The sequence below is a fragment of the Ranitomeya imitator genome, chromosome 1, assembly GCF_032444005.1.
Source record: "Ranitomeya imitator isolate aRanImi1 chromosome 1, aRanImi1.pri, whole genome shotgun sequence".
Lineage (NCBI taxonomy): Eukaryota > Metazoa > Chordata > Amphibia > Anura > Dendrobatidae > Ranitomeya > Ranitomeya imitator.
In genome coordinates, this window is record NC_091282.1 from 838,222,706 (window position 1) to 838,243,921 (window position 21,216).

General features: G+C 46.2%; 1 protein-coding gene across 20 annotated transcripts in view; it reads left to right on the forward strand.

The window, feature by feature from the left end:
- ADGRL3 (adhesion G protein-coupled receptor L3) overlaps positions 1-21,216 on the forward strand; it is a 1,214,649-nt gene that overhangs the window by 353,097 nt on the left and 840,336 nt on the right. The window lies entirely within an intron of this gene.

Here is a 21,216-nt window from a genome sequence, read left to right on the forward strand (position 1 = left end):
GACCCAGGACAGGACCCTCAGTTTAAACAGAACATTATGTTCAGTAATGAGGCAAACTTTTTTTTGGTGGGCCATTTATATGGATACACCTAAATATCATGGGAATGGTGACCGTTTTCTTGTGTAGGGTGTCTTGCATTGAAATCTGTTGCAATGACCCGGGTACTGCATTCACCAGACATCAACACAATTTCTATCCACTCCTCACGTGTTAACCTCTGCGGCATATCAATGTCTGTAAACAAAGAGAAACTTGTAAATAACTCACGTAAAAATATAGTTCCGTTAAAACCAAGCACACCATTGTTTTTCATGTGAAATTCTCAATAAGTTTGATGTGTCACATGACCCTCTTCCCATTGGAAAAATTAACGTTGGATCCAATATGGCTGACTGCAGAATGGTCTCCATGGTCACCACCCATCTTGAAAAGTTATCCCCCTCCCATATACTAATGTGCCACAAACAGGAAGTTGATATCACCAAACATTCCTATTTTATTTAGGTGTATCCATACACATGGCCCACACTGTATGTATATACACTGCTCAAAACAATAAAGGGAACACTTAAACAGAATATAATGCCAAGTAAATCAAACTTCTGTGAAATCAAACTGTCCACTTAGGAAGCAACACTGTTTGACAATCAATTTCACATGCTATTGTGCAAATGGAATAGACAACAGATGGAAATTATTGGCAATTATCAAGACACTCAATAAAGGAGTGGTTCTGCAGGTGGGGACCACAGACCACATCTCAGTACCAATGCTTTCTGACTGATGTTTTGGTCACTTTTGAATGCTGGTTGTGCTTTCACACTCGTGGTAGTATGAGACGGACTCTACAACCCACATAAGTGGCTCAGGTAGTGCAGCTCATCCAGGATGGCACATTAATGCGAGCTGTGGCAAGAAGGTTTCCTGTGTCTGTCAGCGTAGTGTCCAGAGGCTGGAGGCACTACCAGGAGACAGGCCAGTACAACAGGAGACGTGGAGGGGGCCGCAGGAGGGCAACAACCCAGCAGCAGGACTGCTACCTCAGCCTTTGTGCAAGGAAGAACAGGAGGAGCACTGCCAGAACCCTGCAAAATGACCTCCAGCAGGCCTCAAATGTGCATGTGTCTGCACAAACGGTTAGAAATCGACTCAATGAGGATAGTCTGAGTGCCCGACGTTCACAGATGGGGGTTGTGCTCATAGTCCAACACCATGCAGGACGCTTGGCATTTGCCACAGAACACCAGGATTGGAAAATTCACCACTGGTGCCCTATGCTCTTCACAGATAAAAGCAGGTTCACACTGAGCACATTTGACAGACGAGACAGAGTCTGGAGACGCCGTGGAGAGCGATCTGCTGCCTGCAACATCCTTCAGCATGACCGGTTTGGCAGTTGGTCAGTAATGGTGTGGGGTGGCATTTCTTTGGAGGGCCGCACAGTCCTCCATATGCTCGCCAGAGGTAGCCTGATTGCCATTAGGTACCGACATGAGATCCTCAGACCCCCTGTGAGACCATATGCTGGTGCGGTTGGCCCTGGGTTCCTCCTAATTCGGGACAATTCCAGACCTCATGTGGCTGGAGTGTGTCAGCAGTTCCTGCAAGATGATGGCATTGAAGCTATGGACTGGCCCGCCCGTTTCCCAGACCTGAATCCGAATGAACCCATCTGGGACATCATGTCTCGCGCCATCCTCCAACCTCATGTTGCACCACAGACTGTCCAGGAGTTGGCGGATGCTTTAGTCCAGGTCTGGGAGGAGATCCCTCAGAAGACCATCTGCCACCTCATCAGGAGCATGCCCAGGCATTTTAGGGAGGTCATACAGGCACGTGGAGGCCACACAAACTACTGAGCATCATTTCCTTGTCTTTAAGCATTTCCACAGAAGTTGTAACTTCATTTTCCACTTTGATTTTGAGCATCATTCAAACTCCAGACCTCCGTGGGATATTAGTTGTGATTTACATTGATAGTTTTTAGGTTTCATTGTTCTCAACACATTCCACTATGTCATGAATAATGATTTACAGCTGGAATATTTCATTCAGTGATATCTAGGATGTGGGACTTTAGTGTTCCCTTTATTTTTTTTGAGCTGTGTATATATATATATATATATATATATATATATATATATATTATTTATTTTCTGCAAGCTGCTACTTCATTTAAAAACTTGAATAGTATATATTTTATGTGACTCATGTGAGCAGTGATTGTAAAGTTTTTTATTTTACTTTTCTTTATTCTTCAATAAAAATGAAAGCTGTATTTTTGTCAAAAAGCTTGAATAGTTGGATAGAGTCCTATGAAATGTCAGTGTCATACACTTCATTTAATGACAATTTGAGGCTTTGGAGTACTTTTAATTTGAGGGCAATCAAATTCCCCTGCCAATGTCGGATTTCAATTTTAGAAGAATCAATCATCACTAGTAATGACCCTCACATAATAAATTCATCATGTCAGTTATACTGCATGGGAATTTACATAAAATAATAATAAAAACAATCATGGAATTGTTGTTTTTTCTTCACGCTACCTCCCGAAAATCAGAGTAAGCTGTGACCACAATTACTTCACAAAAAATGAGTTCCCCAGCCCCCACAAAATAAATCAAAACCTCCACTCAGGTTCAGAAATGCACAAATATATACCTCATAACCCTCAGAATGTGAAGTGTTATTATTGCTCCAAAGCAATATAACATAAAGAAGAATATAAATTTGTTTTCACATTGACCATACTGACCCACAGAATAAATTTACTATGTCCCATATGTCACACAATGAATAGCAAAATGAGCAAAATTGACAGAATTGCTGCTTTTGTTCATCCTGTCTTCCAAAAAAAAGTGAGTAAAATAATGGTCAGAATTCTTGTCAACTTCCTCTCTAAGCTTAATGTGCTTGAATTCTTCAGATCGCAGATGGTATACAGCTTTAGGTATGGCTAATACCAGCATGTTTTTTTCAAACTTCTTCCGGGGGAAGAAGGCAGTGCCAAAACGCGCGTTGGGGCGGGTGGCATCACAGAGTCTCAAGTAACCTTCTAGGCAAATATTGCATTGTTTGTTTATATTCTTTTTTTGCTTTCTACTTCAGCTCTTGATTTGGTATACAGCCTTCTCGGACACTGGTCTGGACACATTTATTCTCCAGGCTATATTATTGGGAATAGTATATTGCACCTATGCACTTGCACTTTTTAACAAAATCATTTACTATCTTTATGCCTGCTGGTCTGCCTGACTCTTACTGTGGTTCCACCTTATTGGCTTACCTCTCATATCTGTCATATCCCTACTCATTTTCAGTTATATGCTTTTATATATTTTGTTTACAGTAAAGTTTCATACTTTTTTACTTGGTTCTTCTTTGGTGCTTTTTCTTGTATGATTTTTATGATTTATGCACTGAACCTACTTTACCCATCCTTGCACCTTCACACTGATCTGTTGATCAGGATTCCATTGTGGGTGTTGGCCTGGTTATAGGTTTTAGGTATTCATAATGCTGCTTGCTGACACGTCACTGATCACTAACCTGCACCCCAGTTTACATAATTAATATTATACACTCCCTGACAGAAGTTATGTCGCTTATCCATGTTATGTACATAAAAGCTTATAACATGACGTTAAATTCATCCATTGGTTGTATAAATTATTCTTTTGAAAGCTGAAACCCTCCAAAATGTGGTCTAGGTTAAGAAAATAAATTGGCATCAATGCAGAAATATTGATCAGTTAATGGACACAGAATGGTCAGATTTTGGCAAGACAAAAGTTTTGTCGCCCACAGAAAGTAATGTGATATTCAAATAAATACTGTAATGAACTTAAAATACAAATATATGTGTTAGGGTTGGCGGAACGCACCAAATATATTGTTTATTAAATGGAATTGGTGCGTTCGCAACCCGGGATCCACCGTGCATGAAAGTACCTGCTGCTAAATAATGGCGGCTCTATATGGCGGTATATACCAACTCTGTTAGCTTCACAGAGTAACCGCGAGAGGCAGGCTCTGTGCCCTGTTAGACTTTCACAGAGGCACAGGCCAACTACCCAGATGTGAGCAGTGAGTGGTCATGCATGCATACACAATCTACTCGCCGGAGGAGCCAGCATTCTAGGGGCTTATTTCAGCCGGGTCCCTGAACACACTTATACACAATCTCCTCGCCGGAGGTGCCAGCATTCTAGGGGCTTATTTCAGCCGGGTCCCTGAACACATACAAACGCATGACCACATTGGCGCAAAGCATATGACAAAAGACGATACTAGCGCATGGCCGTGCGCAGTTTATATAGTTACAGCACAGGAAGCTGCTACCAAAGTTTTGCCCTTTCAGGACCTTCCTGGAGGGCCAATGGGATGCGCTGCAGTACCTGAACATGTGACCGAACATGTGAACCTCGACCTCCAATGGGAGACCTTGCCCTGGGCATGCTCAGTATGTGTAAATAAGGACTTAGTCCCAGAGAGGCCTGCTCACCGCAGATCAGTGCAGGATACCATAGGAAAGCCAGAAAAGGCAGTAGTGACCCTATGCACCGAATCAGCCTCAGCGAGACGCTGGGAGCGACGTCTCCGCTGAGCAGACCCCACTGCGGCCGATGCTGAATGGGAGACCGCAGCAGACACGGATCGAGATTCCCCCTGTGCAGCAGAGGAAACTCGACTCCTAACATTACCCCCCCTCCTAGGGTCCCCCCCTCCTTGAGCCTCACTACGCTCAAAAGCTGCAATAAGCAGCGGAGCCCGAATGTTCTCTACAGGCTCCCAGGTTCTATCCTCTGGGCCGTGACCCTTCCAGTCCACCAGATAAAATTTCTTGCCACGTACCACCTTGCACCCCACAATATCATTCACCTCAAACTCATCCGTGGATGAACCCGATGTCCCAGCAGATGACTCAGAAAACCGGGACAAATGAACGGGCTTTAAGAGGGAAACGTGAAAAGTATTGGTGATACCAAGTCGTGGAGGAATAGCCAAACGGTAGACCACAGGGTTGACCTGTTCCAGGACCTTAAATGGGCCAATGTAGCGAGGAGCAAACTTAGTGGACTCAACTCGCAGCCTGATGTTACGGGCGGAGAGCCACACTAAGTCGCCAGGAGCAAAAACCGGAGTCGGGCGCCGGTGTGTATCAGCCGAAACCCTCATTCTCTCCTTGGAGGCCCGGATGGCATCCTGTGTGCGGTCCCAGATGTCACGTGCCTCCACCGCCCAGTCTGTCACCCTAGAATCGGTGGATGACACGGGCATGAGCACAGGGACACGCGGATGCTGGCCGAAATTAAGGAGAAAAGGAGTTTGACCAGTGGAATCGGCTACGGCGTTGTTCAAGGAAAATTTCGCCCAAGGTAGCAAAGATGCCCAGTCATCCTGCCTAGCAGAGACGAAATGTCGCAAATATGTCACCAGAGTCTGGTTGGTTCTCTCCACCAACCCATTCGTCTCGGGATGGTATGCAGAGGAGAGGTTTAACTCTATGCTGAGTAAACAGCAGAGTTCTCTCCAAAACCGAGACGCGAACTGGGGACCCCGATCGCTGACAATCTTATCAGGCATACCATGCAATCGGAAAACGTGCTTAATGAACAACACCGCCAAGGCCCGTGCTGAGGGTAACCGAGGAAGCGGCACCAAATGCACCATCTTAGAGAAATGGTCGGTGACAACCCAAATAATGGAGCAGCCACGCGACTTGGGTAGGCCCACCACAAAGTCCATCCCGACCATCTCCCAGGGCCTGTCTGCCACCGGTAGAGGGTAAAGCAACCCAGCAGGCCGTTCCTGAGGAGACCGATTCTGGGCACAAGAAACGCACGCCTGAATATAGTCCCTGACATCTCGGGCCATATGCGGCCACCAGTATGTTCTCGCCAAAAGCTCAGATGTCCTCTTGGTCCCAAAATGCCCACCCACTCTGGAGGAGTGAGCCCAAGAGAGAACCTCCGGTCGCAAGTTAGCTGGTACGAAAGTCTTGCCCGGGGGCACAGACTCAAGCGAAACCGGAGCTACAGTTCTCAGGCTCTCAGAAGGGACAATAAGCCGAGGCTCCTCCTCCTCCGATGACACTACGGAGCGGGAGAGAGCGTCAGCACGAACGTTCTTCTCCCAGGAGAGGAAATGGAGAGTAAAATGGAACCGGGAGAAGAACAGGGACCATCTAGCCTGGCGAGAATTCAGCCGCTGGGCCGTTTGTAGATATACCAAGTTCTTGTGGTGAGTGAAGACTTGGAAGGGAAAGCGAGCTCCCTCCAAGAGATGTCTCCACTCTGAAAAAGCCAACTTCATGGCTAGCAACTCCCTGTCCCCGATGGAATAATTCCTCTCCGCTGGTGTGAAGGTCTTGGAGAAGAAGAAGCAAGGATGCTTCCGACCTTGAGCATCCTTTTGGAAAAGGACTGCTCCAGCACCAACGGATGAGGCATCCACCTCCAAGATAAATGGTTTATCAACATCGGGGCGATGTAGGATGGGAGCGCTAGCGAAGTGTGACTTGATCGAGAGAAAGGCTTTGGAGACCTCCTCTGACCACAACTTGGGATTTGCTCCCTTTTTGGTGAGGGCAACCAAGGGAGCTACCAAAGTTGAGAAGTGTGGAATGAACTGGCGATAGTAATTAATGAACCCCATAAAGCGCTGCACCGCTTTAAGAGAATGTGGTTCCTGCCAGTCCATTACAGCCTGTAGCTTGGCAGGATCCATAGCCAAACCCTGGGCAGAGATGATGTAACCAAGGAAAGGCAAGGACTCCTGCTCAAACACACTTCTCCAACTTGGCGTAGAGGGAGTTTGCCCGTAAGAGGTCGAAGACTTTGCGAACATCTCTCCGATGGGAGTCAATATCTGGAGAGAAGATGAGAATATCATCCAGATAGACTACGACCGAGGTGGTGAGCATATCCCGGAAGATGTCGTTCACAAAGTCTTGGAAAACGTCTGGGGCATTACAGAGCCCAAAGGGCATCACCAGATATTCATAGTGCCCATCCCTGGTGTTAAAAGCCGTCTTCCATTCATCCCCCTCACGGATGCGAATCAGGTTGTAAGCACCCCGCAGATCTAACTTCGTAAATACCCTCGCTCCCCGTAGCCTATCAAACAGCTCAGATATCAGGGGTAATGGGTACTTGTTCTTAACGGTGATGGCGTTAAGACCCCTGTAGTCTATGCACGGACGTAAGTCTCCAGTCTTCTTCTGTACGAAGAAGAACCCAGCCCCTGCCGGTGACACTGACTTCCTAATGAATCCTCTTGCCAGATTTTCTTGGATGTACTGAGACATTGCCTCCATCTCCGGGAGAGATAACGGATAGACTCGACCCCGGGGAGGCTCAGCACCAGGCAAGAGGTCAATAGGACAGTCATAGGGGCGGTGAGGCGGAAGGGTTTCCGCAGCTCTTTTGGAGAACACGTCTGCATAGGGCCAATAGTGCTTGGGGAGAGAGGAAAGATCTGCGGGTACCTGTGTAGTAGCAACCTGAACGCATTCCCTCTGACATCTACCCTCGCAGGATTTACTCCATCCCAAAATTCTCCCAGAGGACCACTCAATATGAGGAGAATGGTAGCGAAGCCATGGTATCCCCAACAGGACCTCATCAATTCCCTCAGGAAAGACTAATAGGGAGATTATCTCCTGATGTGATGGAGACACAGAAAGCGTGAAAGGAATTGTTTGGTGGGTAATCTGTGAGGGTAGTGTTGACCCATTTACCACTCGAACGGTTACAGGCTTGGCGAGCATCAACAAGGGTATTGCGTGATGCTGGGCAAAAGAGGAAGACATAAAATTACCCTCTGCCCCAGAATCCACGCATAGCTCGACCATAAGAGTGGATGGGCCTATGGTAATTGTCCCCTTGAAGGACAATTTTGAGGCAAACGTCGCCGTGTCTAGTGTACCTCCTCCAAATGCCACTAGACGCTGACGTTTCCCCAACCGCTGAGGACCCTTGGAGGCAAGATGTCCTGACTGCCGGCAAACATGAGGGACCTTATGTGCACTGGCGGACTGAGACTTGGATCCCGCTCGTGTCACCTCTAAGGCCTCATGTGACTCGGACGCTTGGACTGGAGATTCCAAAGGTTTGGCGAAGGTGGGAGCCAGCCGAAACCTCTGCCTACACTGGGCTCGCTCCAACCTTCGCTCGTGAAAACGAAGGTCTATGCGAGTAGATATGGCTATGAGCTCCTCCAGTGTGGCGGGAATCTCCCTAGTGGCCAAAGCGTCCTTCACATGGTCAGCCAGCCCCCTCCAAAATACGGGAATGAGGGTTTTATCTGGCCATTCCAACTCAGACGCTAATGTCCAGAAGAGAACAGCAAAATGGCTGACCATGGTTGAACCCTGAGTCAAAGCCAGCAGTTGGAGCGCCGTATCATGGGTGACTTGAGGTCCTAAAAAGACCTGTTTCAGAGGGTCCAGAAACTGAGGAACATCCGCACCACATGATCGTTGCGCTGACACAGCGGCGTAGCCCACTCCAACGCTCTGTCCTGTCGGGGTCGTCACGACAATACCCTTCATCCACCAGTCATTCCAAATCAGATTAGGAGCATGTTGGTACCGGATAAGAATGAGTCAGACACAATGCTGGTTCAAACTCATTGCACGCTCGTGTGTAACGTCACAGCAACTGAACTGTTTATTTCATATACATAACATTATATAGTCCATTGGGGGAAGGTGTGCAGAGGGCGGGGTTAGGCGGGGTTTAAGCAATGTATCTAGTATTCAGTCCCTCTGATTGGCTATGACATCATCTGATGAATCTTCCTTTGTCCACATCTTGTTAAGTTTCCATTTCTCCAGAAACGATACTTTAGCTTCAGAAACGAAAGTAGATTCTTGGCAAGTACAAAAACTAAGGCAAAAGTGAACACTGGCAGCCATCTTAAATACAGTTAAATTTACATTTAGCAAGCAAAGGGGAAAAACTTATTGTTTCACAGCATAAGAATATATAAAAGTACAAAAGAGTATAAAAACGTATATTTTTACCTTGACAATCCCCCCTAAACACTAAGTTTTTCCCTAAAAAGAAAGATCCTTTGAGACTGTCCATGTGATGGGGAAAGGGGAGGTGGACTTCTTCATCCAGACACCTCAGAAGCTCTCCCCTTGTGAGAGGCCTCCAGGCAGCTGAACCCTTCACTAGCTTCATATGGAGTTCTCCCGCTGTCCCTAAACTAAATCTCTTTGCATCATCTGAGAGTAAGGGGTTTTGTCTAACATCTTGAGGGGGCGTACTTAGAGATTTCCCCTGGATCAGTGCCATCGCACTCTGGTGGGTCTACTTCTTGGTTGGGGAAGGTGCCAGTCGGAGTTGCCTCAGTGATAACCTTTTTATACAGGGGAATAACACAACAGAGAATTATCGATCCAACTACAAGAAGGGCAATCAGTACCAGACAAGCTTGTTGGAGGAATCCTTTGAGCCCACCCAACCAACCGGAAAAGAAAGATATGTCTACTCCTGCATTAGTTTTTAATTCTGCTGCTAACCCATTTATCTTCTTAAGGGCTATCATGGTCTTTCCATTTACCCCAGAGTTCTGAGGGATATAGGTACAACATTCCTCTCGCACCATCTTACAGACTCCTCCTTTCTCAGCTAAGATCATATCAAGGGCTAGTCGGTTTTGGAGGGTCATTCTAGTGTTAGGGCGCAACTCCTCAACTATACCCTGCAAAGCATCACAGATAAAATTGACAAACCTTTGTTCACTGTAATATGTGTAATTGATCCAATCAACATTCTTATTAATCTGTACATGTGGATTAAAGAAGCAAAGCCAACATAGATCTGGTTCTCGGCTTTAAATTGGTCAGGCACTTCCCTTGGCACTCCAACGCCATCGACATATAACAATGGATCTTCTTCATAACTCATGTGGAGCTGATCAAGGCTTCTCCTCATTCTGGTATATTCATCAGGTGTCTCTGGATCCCAAGGTAAAATCTTGAACTGCATAGCTAGTTTAACAAGGGTGCATTGACCTGTCCAGGCATTAGGCAACCTAGGACGGAGCTTACCATCTCCACATAACCAATAAATGTTATACATGTACTGTGTATGTTTAGTTAGGAAATCAGTATCCAGGGAACTGTTCTCTTTACAGAAACCTGTCTTGAAGACCCCTACTGATGTACCTGTAGTGTCATGGGAATTATAGCAGGTATAATTATCAGCTAACACAGTTATCCCTCCTGGGACCTTTAATTTAGGTACTTCATGAATTAGTGAGACATAATCTGAGCAATCAGTGGGCTTTAGACCCTTCAACAGATTCATAACACAGGCAGTGGTATTGTCATCAGGAAAAAAACAATGCATGTGTGTATAGATGTGTATCCGCTGCAGCACAAGCAACATATCCTACAGAGATATTCTGGACTCGTACATTGTATCTTACCCATTCTAACCATAAACTTGTCCTTGGGGCTGTTTGTGTTTCTATGGAGAAGACTTCTTGCCAACTAAGACCTGGAATGGGGATTACTTCGTTAACTATATTTTGCAAACATTCACCTGGGCCTGTTTTAGCTGTACTGGTTACGGGGGCCTTGGTTGGTCTGAAGCTAATATCCTAGAGCTGTATATGGCCTAAATTCCCATAGTATCCATTATTAAATACATTATGAAAATACCTCCCCAGTACAATTGTTATCTCTGGTAACACATATATAATATTGGATAATTCCCTCTACCACCCGTTGAGTCTCGGGGCACTTGACTACATCGCAGAAATCAAATCACCAGATATTTACCGGGGCCGTTAGGTTTACCCAAAGAATAGTGGCACCGGAATTCTTATTTACAATAGGGGCCGGGGAGGTAGGGGCGAGGATGGCCCCCAGCCTCAGGACCAAAAACAACAGCAACATTTTCCTTCGATCACCACTGTGACTAAGCGCTGGTCCGGTCTCTTTTGCAGTGTGAAGCGTAGATCCAGGTGCTCTTTCCTTCAAGTTTTACTGACATAGCTTTTCACGACCATAAAACCACCAGGCATTAAATTGTGACCAGTGTCGGTTCCTGCTGAACCTGGAAGGGAAGAAAAAACTAAAACATGGGTGTTAGCAACATTTTTACTAAACTGAATAACATATTGAACAGCACGGTCAGTTTCCTCTGACAACTACTGAGACTTGAAAATTTACAACTGAGAACCTAGCACCAAACAATATTTTATGTGGGGACAGGCCATGTTTTGCAATAGGGTAGTACGAATGTGTAAGAGCTCTGGCCATGGAGCCGTAGTCTCCTGCATCATTTTGGTCAATTGTCCCTTCAGTGTGCTGTTCAGCCTCTTAACTTTCCCACTGGATTGTGGAGAGTATGGAGGGCTACAGTGGATCCAAGCATTGTCAGAACCTCCTGATACACGAGAAGGAAAGGCCGGGCCTTGGTCACTTTCAGCAACTTCTGGAACCCCATATCTGCATATAATTTCCATCACCAGTTTCTTTGCTGTGGTCTTTGCAGTCACGTTGGTAACGGGGAATGCTTCTGGCCAACTGGAGAACATGTCGACAACCACCAGACAATAGTCATACCTTCCAGACTTCGGCAACATGATGAGGTCTACCTGGAACCTTTGGAAAGGATAGTCGGGCTTAGCAAGATACTTCGGGGGTACACGTTGAAGTTGACCGGGATTGCAGGTCTGACAGATACCTCGATATGTGGGACCATGCGCCCACGTGACAATAGCAGGGTACATCTGCTTAGGGAGACACACAAGTTGGTCCTTTTTCCAGCGACCATATCCATACGTGCTCCATCAGCTTTCCACTGCTTCACTTCTTCCTTTGGAGACATTCTCTGCATCGTCATTAAGCGGTCTTGCGGGGTCCGGCAGAAAACCTCAGTCTGTCATAGATCATCAGGTTCCTGTAGAGTCAGTGTTTCTTGTAACTGTTTACACTGAGAGCGTGTGGTCACCATAGCTGGTATGGGCTGTTCAACAGGCAGGAGAGCAGCAGCTTTTGCTTGCATATCCGCAAAGGCATTACCAACAGTCTGTGGACTGTTCCATGGTACCGTGCTCCTTAACTTTGATAATGGCCACCTGGGTAGGTAATTCGATTGAGTCCATGAGGGCTTTAACAGCTTCAACATTCTTCACTGAGTCCCGGCGGTAGTAACAAATCCTCGATTGGTTCATAGGCTCCGAAATCATGAGCAATACCAAATGCTTACAGTGAGTCTGTGTATATTAGCCCACCTGTCTTTGGCTTGTGCTGACAGGGAGGGAGTGAGTGCAGCTGCTTGCACTACAGTGTCTTCCGTAGTAACAGCGTATCATGTGTGAAATCTGCCAAAATCATCACCATATCTTGAACAGTCTTTCAGGGCCTTGTAGAGAGGTAACATTATGCGGGATGCGTCCGGTATCCACTGACAACAATAAGTACATAGTCCAAGGAAACGCTGGAGCTCAGTCACATCTTTTGGGAATGGAAGGGAGCTGACGGCTATTTTTTCTTTCTTCTGTGAGGTGTCTGGCACCCTGAAGGAGACAGTGACCCAAAAATATCACTTGACCAAGGCAGAACCGAAATTTCAAGGCCGAAGCCCGACAGTTCAGATCTGCCAGATACTTGCGAAAACTAACAGTGGCAACAATGGCTTCCTGCTCTGTCTGTGTACACAACAAAAAAACAAAAAAAACAAAAAAATTACCCACATACTGAAGTAACGTGACATAGGCATATTCTAACTGACAGGATTAGAGACACTATCCCCCCTATTTTTTTTTTTTTTTTTTTTTTTTCTACAGGCATTATTGAGGGTGGATCTGAGCCTATCAGGGCCATCATAACCATGGAAAGGGCATGTAAGATATACATCTCATTATACTCATCTACATAGGGGTTATATAACATAAATACCATCTGACCATCATCTTGGCTCACCAACTCTCTAGGTCTGCTCAGGTGCACTTATACATCCATCATATTGTCTTTGTCTGTATAATGGGAAAGGTTTGTTCTCAGGGTCAGCCAATTATTTTAGCGTAGCTAGCTAGTCAGAGGGCTTCCAGGGATAATACTCCTGTATCTGTCTTACACTACCTGATGTGGTTGGTTCTCTGGTGGTGGGGGTGACTAGATAACCGGTTGGGGGTGACATGACATGCTGGTCTACAGCTCCTTCCCAAAAGGATTACTGTCAGCCTACTCCCAAAATTAATGTCCCCACTACCCACTATCCTGTGTCAGCTTCTTATATCACTACATCACTACATGTGATCTTATCTGAACAGGAATCAGTGTAATTCACTTAGGTTGCAGCACAGATTATACAAGTATTTCTCCAGTCTGGGTTTGTCTGACCGCAAAATTTACAAATCCATCTGTCCTGTCTTGGTCTGAGAATTAACATGGCGAGAGAGATTTCCAGACACAGGGTTAAAATGAATATTGGAATATGAGACTAGATTTGCATAAGGGAGGGGTAGCTGGAGCTGAAGTCTTCTGCTTCTTGGGCCACTGATAAGGAAGCGAGCTGCGAGTTGTGTCCTTGAAGCTGCGAGGGGAGGGGGACTAGAGAGCGAGTGAGGATCGCTGCAGCTGCTGATACAGACTGGGTTAAGTTCTTCTGGAAACTTTGGCCCCCCCTTTCTCTGGCCGGCAGCACAAAAAAGAGAAATCAAAGAAAACAATTCGCGCAGGGGTTCACCCCTCCCATCGGCCACAGACACACAGACAAGAATTTACAGCATTCCTTAACACAAAAGAAGACAATAACGCAGCTATTTGACTCCACCCTCCCATTGGGTGTCTCGGAAAACCACACAGAGTGACAAAATACAGCAGTTCTCAGACTCAATTAATTTCTACAAAACCTTCACACAACTCATTTGCCAGAACACCCTAGAAAAACTAATGATTGAGGTATTTTATAGCCAAACACGGGCTCTGCATCCTTTCATCTTTCCTCTCCATCAACCTTTTTGCTCGTTCTTTATGAGATGGTGCCATGTAGACAGCTGCAATCTCCCTGTCGAGGGCAATCCTACATGCTCGTACACCTTCTCGACATTCTTGACTGCCTTCTTGCCCTCCCGTGACTCTACTATTGTCTTGACTTCCACAGCATCCTCATCTAACTCGTGGGGCACGGACTTCTTCTGCCATAAGAGACGTAACATGACTCACAGAATACTACGCCCTTCTGCAGTAGGCCGCTGACAGCGACAACAACACGTGTGTCCTAACACGGAGCCTCGCGCTCCACGTGTTATGAATAAAGAGCCTCGCGCTCAATATTTTTCCCTAACCTGAACACCAGTGATTACAGTCTGTCCTGTCACGATATTCTAAACGTTGGGAGGCTGTCTCCTAGTGAGACCCCTCCACTGTGTTTCTGGTGGTCCCCCTCTTGGGACGTCTTAATTACCGATGTATGTGCGTGCAATATCACAGAGGCTACGTCTCCTATCCCAATCCACAAACTTCTCAATCTTTCACTCTATCACTACTAGGCAACAGTCACGGGTAGGGTGGTTGAATGGAGTACAATGACCGGTGGAGGAGGTGTGGTGTACACGAGGACGCGCAGAGTGCGACGTCTCTCAGTTGCTGGTTCGAAGCGTGGCACGGGATCGCGCTCGGTCTCACCACTCGACCAGTCACTCCCCAGACCCAAGGAGACCACAGACTAACCAATAATGGCTGAAACACTAGCAAGTGTGACACATACATAGTATGCGATCTCCACTTACCGTGTTTGGAGGGTGATCAGTCCTCGAGGTCAGCCACTACGGGTGTCGTCCACGGACGTCCAGGCATGGGTCCAGGGGGTCTCGGATCGCGGGCCACGCCCCACGTTGGTTGCGCCAAATTGTCGGGGTCGTCACGACAATACCCTTCATCCACCAGTCATTCCAAATCAGATTAGGAGCATGTTGGTACCGGATAAGAATGAGTCAGACACAATGCTGGTTCAAACTCATTGCACGCTCGTGTGTAACGTCACAGCAACTGAACTGTTTATTTCATATACATAACATTATATAGTCCATTGGGGGAAGGTGTGCAGAGGGCGGGGTTAGGCGGGGTTTAAGCAATGTATCTAGTATTCAGTCCCTCTGATTGGCTATGACATCATCTGATGAATCTTCCTTTGTCCACATCTTGTTAAGTTTCCATTTCTCCAGAAACGATACTTTAGCTTCAGAAACGAAAGTAGATTCTTGGCAAGTACAAAAACTAAGGCAAAAGTGAACACTGGCAGCCATCTTAAATACAGTTAAATTTACATTTAGCAAGCAAAGGGGAAAAACTTATTGTTTCACAGCATAAGAATATATAAAAGTACAAAAGAGTATAAAAACGTATATTTTTACCTTGACAGTCCGACAAGAGGGAGATTATGAATCCCACCTTTGCCCGCTCAGTAGGGAAACGTGCAGCCAGGAGCTCGAGGTGTATACCACATTGGCTCACGAAACCCCTACAGGACTTACTGTCCCCAGAGTATCTCTCAGGCAAAGGAAGGTGAGATAGGGTCGAAACAGAGGTGGCAGTGGGTAAAGCTGCTGCAGCCACGCTAGCAGCCTGAACAGCTATTGCGCTAACATCCACCGCCGAGGTTGCACGCTCAAGAGACGCCAACCGGCCCTCCAGCAGCTGGATGTACCCCTGCAATCGCTGTTCATCCGCCATTACTTAGCCAGATCCTGGCGCTAGTATACGGTTAGGGTTGGCGGAACGCACCAAATATATTGTTTATTAAATGGAATTGGTGCGTTCGCAACCCGGGATCCACCGTGCATGAAAGTACCTGCTGCTAAATAATGGCGGCTCTATATGGCGGTATATACCAACTCTGTTAGCTTCACAGAGTAACCGCGAGAGGCAGGCTCTGTGCCCTGTTAGACTTTCACAGAGGCACAGGCCAACTACCCAGATGTGAGCAGTGAGTGGTCATGCATGCATACACAATCTCCTCGCCGGAGGAGCCAGCATTCTAGGGGCTTATTTCAGCCGGGTCCCTGAACACACTTATACACAATCTCCTCGCCGGAGGTGCCAGCATTCTAGGGGCTTATTTCAGCCGGGTCCCTGAACACATACAAACGCATGACCACATTGGCGCAAAGCATATGACAAAAGACGATACTAGCGCATGGCCGTGCGGTCATGCGCAGTTTATATAGTTACAGCACAGGAAGCTGCTACCAAAGTTTTGCCCTTTCAGGACCTTCCTGGAGGGCCAATGGGATGCGCTGCAGTACCTGAACATGTGACCGAACATGTGACCCTCGACCTCCAATGGGAGACCTTGCCCTGGGCATACTCAGTATGTGTAAATAAGGACTTAGTCCCAGAGAGGCCTGCTCGCCGCAGATAAGTGCAGGGTACCATAGGAAAGCCAGAAAAGGCAGTAGTGACCCTATGCACCGAATCAGCCTCAGCGAGACGCTGGGAACGACGTCTCCGCTGAGCAGACCCCACTGCGGCCGATGCTGAATGGGAGACCGTAGCAGACACGGATCGAGATTCCCCCTGTGCAGCAGAGGAAACTCGACTCTTAACATTACCCCCCTCCTAGGGCCCCCCCCTCCTTGAGCCTCACTACGCTCAAAAGCTGCAATATGCAGTGGAGCCCGAATGTGCTCCACAGGCTCCCAGGTTCTATCCTCTGGGCCGTGACCCTTCCAGTCCACCAGATAAAATTTCACGGATCGAGATTCCCCCTGTGCAGCAGAGGAAACTCGACTCCTAACAATATGTTGCATAACATTGGTGAATTAAGTTGTGGTGCTATTAGAGTCATATTTAATATTTTGTGTGACTTCCATGAGCTTAAAAGACTGTATCCATGTGGTTCAACAATGATTCATACAATTTATTAACAAAATCATCAGGAATAGCAAAGAATGCAGTCTTACATGCCTCCCAGAGTTCACCCAGATTCTTTGGTTTTGTCTTCCAAGCTTCCTCTTTCATCCTACCCCAAACATGCTCAATGATGTTCATGTCTGGTGACTTGGCTGGCCAGTTCTTGAGCACCTTGATCTTTTTTGCCTGGAGGAATTTTGTTGTAGAGATGGATGAATAACGTATACAACCCATGGATGAATTTAACGTCAGGTTATAAGCTTTTATTTACATAACATGGATAAGCGGCATAACTTCTGTAAGGGAGTGTATATACATACTAAAACAAAAAAACACTTCTGCAGGCCGGTGCTAGCCGTGGTACTTACACTGCAGCATAATCACATGTGTAATGTCCATATAATTATAGGTGAGGCTATCCTAAGATTCAAAAAAAAGAAAAAAAAAACATCTGAAAACGGGACCGCCGAGCCTGCACAGTGGCAGCTACCAGTATATATAGAGGTGATCCAATAACTGCTGTTGCGTAGGCGCTGGCATCATCTTGCTAGAGAAGAAAAAAAGTTTCCTTTCCCAAGATGGTGCCGCTGAGCTTGCACAATATCATCTATTGGATCACCTCTACATACACAGACAGCTGCTCCTGCGCAGGCTCAGCGGCACCATTTTCAAATGGATTTTTTTTTTTAAATATCAGGATAACCTCAACCATAATAGTCATATGGACAGTACATATGCGATTATGCTGCAGCACAGGTTCCATGGCTGGTGCCAAGCACCAAATTAACCCCCCCAGGGCGCCCCAGGGCACGAGCACATAACTCAAAACTGAAAATAAAGATTAAACAACAACCACAAGACGGATTTCATCACCCAGGTATCATTTTAATCAGCGCTGACCTGACACTGTGTGTAGGTTATTGAGCACAAGCCTGCGGATAGGTTCCCTTTAAAGGGACTCTGTCACCTGAATTTGGAGGGAACAATTTTCAGCCATGGAGGCAGGGTTTTCGGGTGTTTGATTCACCCTTTCCTTACCCGCTGGCTGCCTGCTGGCTGCAATATTGGATTGAAGTTCATTCTCTGTCCTCCATAGTACACGCCTGCGCAAGGCTGAAAATTGTTCCCTCCAAATTCAGGTGACAGAGTCCTTTTAAGGTCATGCTGCAATTAGAAAAACCTGGCTCCATTAACATAAAATAAAAAGGTTATGTCTGTCAGAGTAATGTGCTCCTGTGTGTGGCTGCATTGAACTATTTGGAGGACTATGGGGTGTGTTTTATACTGTATGGAGCACTATGGGGTGTGTATTATACTATGTGGAGGACTATGGTGTGTATCTTACTAAACAAGCAAAATGCTGCTTATTCATCGAGTGATTGGATTGTTTATGCCGGAACAAAAATCATAGTTCTCAGCAGCACATTGATTGTTCTGTTCCCATCATTCTTTCTCAGTTGGTGTAAAGAGGCCAGGAAACACATGTCAAATGACTGCAATATTATCTATCACGGTCGTTTGACGGCCTGAACTCAGAGGACGTAAATACAACAGAAATGCTTCTGTGTGATGTGCAATAAGTTAGCATTTGTGGCCCAACTTGAAACTTTTGCCCAGGGCCCCACTTTGTCTAAAACTGGTTCTGAGTATGTGATGGATGATTTCTGTACATCACCATGGGTAATCTCTTTGACAGACTTTGCAGGGTGATGGGGTGGTTTGGATGATAAGTGCAATAGTTACAGTGTTTATGTAACACTCCAGGTAACCGGTTGTTACAGTGGCATTGCTTTCCTTTCGGGGAAGGTGATGCCATGCTTGGAAGCGAGGAAGGATCTCTTTAACAGGTAACAAGTACATGCAGCACTGTTCTGACTCCAGGCCAGAAGGGGGAGCTCGAGACCCGGATTCAGGAAAACTTCCTTATATATTCTGGCCTGGGGGAGGAGTTAATGAGTCTGTGAGAGGAGTCTGTCAGAGGGAGAGAGCAGTCAGAAAGAGAGAGTCTGAGGAGTAGAAAGCTGGGGCCGTGCAGACAAGTGGTTCTGCAGCTCCTGGAAGGAGGAAAGAGAAACAGAGCAGTCTGTAGGATACAGATAGGGGAGGAAAGCAAAGGAGAGTAAAGAGCTGGAGGGGAGCTGTGACTGAGCACCCTCCATGCTGAAGCGCAGAATACCATAGCGCGGAATTCCAAGGTTGTGGGGGTAACTGTATGCCCCACAGCAGAAACCAGCAGACAGGAGATTTTAAGTCGCCTGTCCACCATTAACACCCAAAGGCACAGCAGCACAGAGAGCCCGTAGTCATAATTAGAGACACCTGTAAAAAGGTTGGAGTTGCCTGCCATGCGGGTAGTGTCCTACCAAAAAGGGACAGAGAGAAAGGCAGCAAGGGACTACAATACAGCGCAGTGAGGTAGGCTTCCAACCCCACCTGGCTAGGGGGATTTCCGAATCGCTTCCAAGCTGACCGGACCTCACTATCACCTGTGATCTGTATTGTGGACTGTGGCTGCCTTATACCACCAGTAAAAGGTAAAGAGACTGCAACCCTGTGTCCTCTGATTCTTTCTGGCACTGCACCATCTACCATCTTTACCCACTAGATCGGGAGCCCTGGGGATTCAGCTTCACCTGTGGGAAGCCATACCATCCCTGCTGCAGTACCATCATTCCCAGTGGACCCCTTTAAGCAGCATCGGTCATCCCTGACCGAATACCACAGGTGGCATCACGAACATTCTTTATTCCCCAACCCCTTTAAAGTCCTTCCCTTTAACTTGGATGCCCAGGGCCACGGACCGAGTCGCTGCCGCCGTGACTGCCCCTTTAATGACCACCGGACCAGGCCCAAGTACCTCAGGGTCCTAGCGGGCGCTCCATTTATAAACTGGGGGGAAGATGATACAAGATTACTGCAAAGTTTACTATGATTATGTTTGTGATTTATTTAATACTGCCTTCTGTTATATACTCATATACGTATTCTTCATTTTGGTTTATTCTGATGTGTATAGTTTATTCATTGCTAGATTCTGGTATATACATGAGTATACAGTTTCTTCCCTGCTCAGAAAGTGGGGAAAATAATTATTTGATACACTGCCGATTTTGCATGTTTCCCCACTTACAAAGAATAGAAAGGTCTGTAATTTTTATCGTATTTATTGTATGATTTTTAAATTAATAATTTGCATTTTATTGCATGAAATAAGTAGTTGATACAATAGAAAAACAGAACTTAATATTTGGTACAGAATCCTTTGTTTGTAATTACAGAGGTCAGACGTTTCCTGTAGTCCTTGACCAAGCTTGGACACACTGCAGCAGAGACTTTGGCCCACTCCTCCATACAGATCATCTCCAGATCTTTCAGGTTTCGGAGCTCTCGCTGGGCAACATTGAATTTCAGATCCCTCCTAAGATTTTCTATTGGGTTCAGGTCTGGAGACTGGCTAGGCCTGGCAATGCTTCTTACGGAGCCACTCCTTAGTTGTCCTGGCTGTGTGTTTCAGATCATTGTCATGCTGGAAGACACAGCCACGTTCCATCTTCAGTGCTCTTTACTGAGGGAAGGAGGTTGTTGGCCAAAATCTAGCGAAACATGCTCCCTTCAATATAGTAACATAGTAACATAGTAACATAGTTAGTAAGGCCGAAAAAAGACATTTGTCCATCCAGTTCAGCCTATATTCCATCATAATAAATCCCCAGATTTGCGTCCTTCTACAGAACCTAATAATTGTATGATACAATATTGTTCTGCTCCAGGAAGACATCCAGGCCTCTCTTGAACCCCTCGACTGAGTTCGCCATCACCACCTCCTCAGGCAAGCAATTCCAGATTCTCACTGCCCTAACAGTAAAGAATCCTCTTCTATGTTGGTGGAAAAACCTTCTCTCCTCCAGACGCAAAGAATGCCCCCTTGTGCCCGTCACCTTCCTTGGTATAAACAGATCCTCAGCGAGATATTTGTATTGTCCCCTTATATACTTATACATGGTTATTAGATCGCCCCTCAGTCGTCTTTTTTCTAGACTAAATAATCCTAATTTCGCTAATCTATCTGGGTATTGTAGTTCTCCCATCCCCTTTATTAATTTTGTTGCCCTCCTTTGTACTCTCTCTAGTTCCATTATATCCTTCCTGAGCACCGGTGCCCAAAACTGGACACAGTACTCCATGTGATGCAGTTGTCCTGTCCCTTTCACAGAAAAGCTCCCACTAAGTATGATGTTCCCCCATCATGCTTCATGGTTGGGTTGGTAGGTGATCAAATACTTATTTCATGCAGTAAGATGCAAATTTACCCTAGAATGCATAATCCAGG